The 4,104-nt window shown below is 27.9% G+C and overlaps 1 protein-coding gene across 1 annotated transcript in view; it reads right to left on the bottom strand.

Moving 5' to 3' along the window:
- LOC117182992 overlaps nt 1–2,878 on the bottom strand; it is a 28,957-nt gene extending 26,079 nt beyond the window's left edge. Inside the window, exon 1 of the mRNA XM_033376119.1 lies at nt 2,480–2,878. The gene's annotated coding sequence lies outside the window, so the exon portion shown is untranslated. The remainder of the gene's footprint in view (nt 1–2,479) is intronic.
- Nucleotides 2,879–4,104: the final 1,226 nt, after the last annotated feature.

Here is a 4,104-nt window from a genome sequence, read left to right as displayed (position 1 = left end):
AACCATGGATTCTCAAAGTTTAGACATTTATTCCACCGGTTAGTGAAATTCCAGGTTAATTACAGACTCGAAAAGCTTTGGAAAATGGTTCACAAAAAAAAAGGCACGAAAAATCACGTTTTTTTTTTGTTTAAACTGCATTTTGGGATAATCAATACATTTTTTGAGGAATTTCATTGGCACCGTCGGAAAGAGGAGATCTTAAGCAATAAAAATATATGTGTCTCAATTTTTTCTAGTGTCGAGTAGTCTTAGTTATTGGCCGTTGAAAAGCAGTGTACCGGTAGTGGCGTTTTGGCCGTTTAAGGGTTAAGAAAGTTATTTTTTTAATTTTTTCAGACATTATAAGCCTTCGAATGTCCAAAAATTATTTTAAGTTTTCATGAATTATTTTTATATTCTGTATATTTTTTTAAAAATTGCCTTCAAATCTTTCAGATTTTTCTTTAAAACTTTGAGAAAACTTTTTTAATGTTTTTTTTTCAATTTTTACTTAGAATTCTTCACACAAGAATCCTTTAAAAATTTCCCATGAATCTTTAAAACATTTTCGTCATTTTCTTAACACCCTGCACAATTCAGTTTACCGAAAATTTGTTTAAATCCTGAAAAATTAAACAAATTTGTCTTCTAATCTTCTATATTCTTTTTCCACACAGTATAAAATCTTCAAAAATTAAAATGAGTATTTGAAAATAAAAACTAAACCATTACAAATTTTCCCAAAAATTCTTGAAAAAATCTAATCTCCTAAAATTTTTCATAATTATTAAAAAGCTTCTATTTTTTCCAGTTATTTCCAATTATTAAAAAATAATTAATAATGAGGTTTTCTTTTTCATCAATAATTTTAGAAACATATGGAAATAATTTTTATCGTGAATTAAAATTCTTTATTTAGAAATTTTCATATACGTTTCGTTACGATGTGTAATGTGTGTCAGGTTAGGAGGAGGCGGGGGGTATTTTGAACCGATTACGTAACATTTTTAATTTATGATATTTTTGTACAAGCAACTTCATATATCAACATTTCTAAATAATTAATTTAATTTCATCAAAAAATCTATTTCTAAATTTTTGTCAATATTGTTGATAAAAAAGACCATTTAAATTGCAAATAATTTTTTTTTTAATGAGAAATAATTTTGATCTAAGTATTTCTCTACCACCATAAAATTAGTAAATTTTCGTACATTTTGACAGAGATGAGAAAAATTAAATTCTCGAAAATAACTTCTTCTGAATAATTCAAAAAAACATTTTTTCAAAGATTTAAGTTTGCATTTTTTTAAAGGATAAATGATGGGTTTGAAGATTTAAAAAAGTGAGAAAAAAGATTCTGGACGAATTTATAATTTTTGAAAATTTTCACGATAAAAAATTTTTTTAAATATATTAAATTCTATTCAAAAAATATGAATTTTTAACTAAAAAAGGTCAATTTTTAATAATGTGATTTTATCTAAATAGTTCAGTTTTCAATTTAAAAAAAAACCAACCTGAAAATGTTAATTTTTTAGCTAAAAAGAGGAATGTTTTACAAAATAAATGAATCTCCACTCAGTAAATATGAATTTTTAACTAAAAACGATCAATAATCTAAAAATAATGGAATAGTTAAATTTTTAGTTAAGAAATTAATTTTCAACCAATGGATTGACAGCAAAAGATTATTAGTATTGAAAAATTTTAATGAAATTGTTCTTAAAATTGAAATTCTAATATATTCTAATTATATTTAAGTATAGAAGGGGCGGGGGAAAATCTTACAATATCTTAGAACAAAAATGGAAGGTCACATTTCCAGGTAAAAAATAAATTTTTATTAAAAAAAAGAATTACAACGAAATAGTTAATTTTTCAACGAAAGTTATGAACCTGTAAAACAAAATAAATTAATTTTTGACAAAGTGGTTTAACTTTTACACAAATAGTTGAATTTTAAATTAAATTAAATTAAATTTTAAAAAAATGTCAACCTGAAAATGTGAATTTCTATCCACAATGTTCAACTTTAATAAAACAGTTGAATTTTTCACGTAAAAAGAGGAATTTTTTATAAAATAAGTGAATTTCCACTCAGAAAATATGAATTTTTAACTAAAAAGGATCAATATTCTACAAATAATGAAATAGTTAAATTTTTAGTTAAGAAATTAATTTTCAGCCAAAGGGTTGAAAGCAAAAGATTATTAGTTTTTAAGAATTCATATAAAATTGTTCTTAAAGTTGAAAAAAATATCGAATAAATGAGAAACTTTGAAATATTTTCTATTAAAAAAACCTTTTTTCTTTCTTCAATTGAATAAAAATTCCAGGACTATAAGCAAAATTGAAGCACTTTTTCAGGTTTTCAAGTATTTCCAGGAAGCTAGATACCCTGAATGTATCTTCAAGTAAAGCGGGGGGGGGGGGGCAAAAATCCCACAATATCTTACACGGCGGAACGAACAGAGGGGGCGGGGAAAAACCTTACGTTTTGGATAATCCCAAATCGAGATTCTAGAGACTCTCTTTGTCTTTTCCCATCTCTTAACGAATTTCAAAGTTGGAGAGCTAAAGAGAAAAACGCTTCTTGAATAATACTTTTATATTTTAACTTTTTTTCTTTTTAAAATTCTCTTCTTTTCCATATTCTCCCATTTGCATATTCTCTCCTTTGCATTTCTCTAGTTCCCCTTTTATTCAATTGCAATATCTTCCTGTATTACTTCTGCCTTGCTCGTCCAGGTCGCGACCACTAGAAACGGTAATATCGGCGATATTCCGCAATCGAAACACGTTTTGGAGAAAAAATTTTTTTAACGTTAAATTTAAATTGGCACGGCGATGAGAAAACGAACGAAATTTAACGAGATGGGAAGATCGCGAACAGTCCGCTAAGAACGGACACGCGGTCGAGACTGTGTCTGCCGGCTCCGCTAATTCGTTCGTTCATGAGTGTACGAGGGGTTCGCGCCGCGCCGTATCATGACTGGACGTCCTTCCACTCATCTTCATCTCTTTCCACATTCTTCGCGCGGGAAATTTACACCTCTATTATGTGCCGCCATTCCCTCATAATAAATACTGCATTATGGGCTTACATATTGCGTAACGTTATTTCTGTCCTTTTTATCCCCCCCCCCCACACATTCCGGACCGCACGTCCCAATAGCCCCCCTCCCCCCTTTCGCAGTCACGTAACATTGTTTTTATTGTGTCTAAAAACATAAGAGACGTTTTCCAAATAAAAAAAGGTTTTTAAAATGAAGTACTGTATAAAAATAAAAAATAAAGTTTTTTATGTAACACTAGTAGTCTTGCGCGCGCCTATTTATCTTTTTATGAAAAAGAATAAATGAAAAGCCTATCTTTTCTATGTTATACATATTTAATGAATGTTACAAAATATTAGTATAAAATAATACAAGACATCAAGGGATGTGTTCTGTATCTGAAACTGTAATTAATCGTTTATGATAGGATTTCAACGAATTCTTTATTTTTAGGTAGAAAATGAACTATTTAATTCCAAATGAGCTTTTTTTTATTAAAGATTAATTAACATCTAATATTTATGAATAGCATTTACTACGATTTTGTAGCTCACGTTGATGATAATCATATTCTTTAAATAATGAACTTTGCATTTTTAGACTACAATTTTGATAAATAAATTTGGTAAAATTTTGGAACGCGCATTGTAATAATCAACAATGACCTTATATGTTGAAAAACACATGTAAAAGCTTGTTTCCACTTAGTAAACTCTTCCCTGAAAATCTTGGTTAAGTCTCCCCAACATTAGTTCATGCGTTCAATGTCATAAAATTTTTAGTAATAACTGTTTCATTATTCCGATTTATACCAAATCATTACAGTACTTTGTAAGGCAAATTTCTGCCAATTTTCGATTATTGGGCTTAGTTAAGTTTCCCACTTTCCCCTGAACTTATCACATTAAAGGTAATGAAAAACATAAATATTTTGTTTAAAATTAAAATAATTATTATGTTGCAAATTACATTGAAATTAATGAAATATTGTATTCAAAATAACACTTTCAACAAATAACTATTTGGAAAATCATCATGTGGGGTGAAAGTGTTGTAAAAAATT

This window comes from Belonocnema kinseyi, chromosome 2 (assembly GCF_010883055.1).
Source record: "Belonocnema kinseyi isolate 2016_QV_RU_SX_M_011 chromosome 2, B_treatae_v1, whole genome shotgun sequence".
Lineage (NCBI taxonomy): Eukaryota > Metazoa > Arthropoda > Insecta > Hymenoptera > Cynipidae > Belonocnema > Belonocnema kinseyi.
This window is presented reverse-complemented; position numbering and strand designations above follow the sequence as displayed.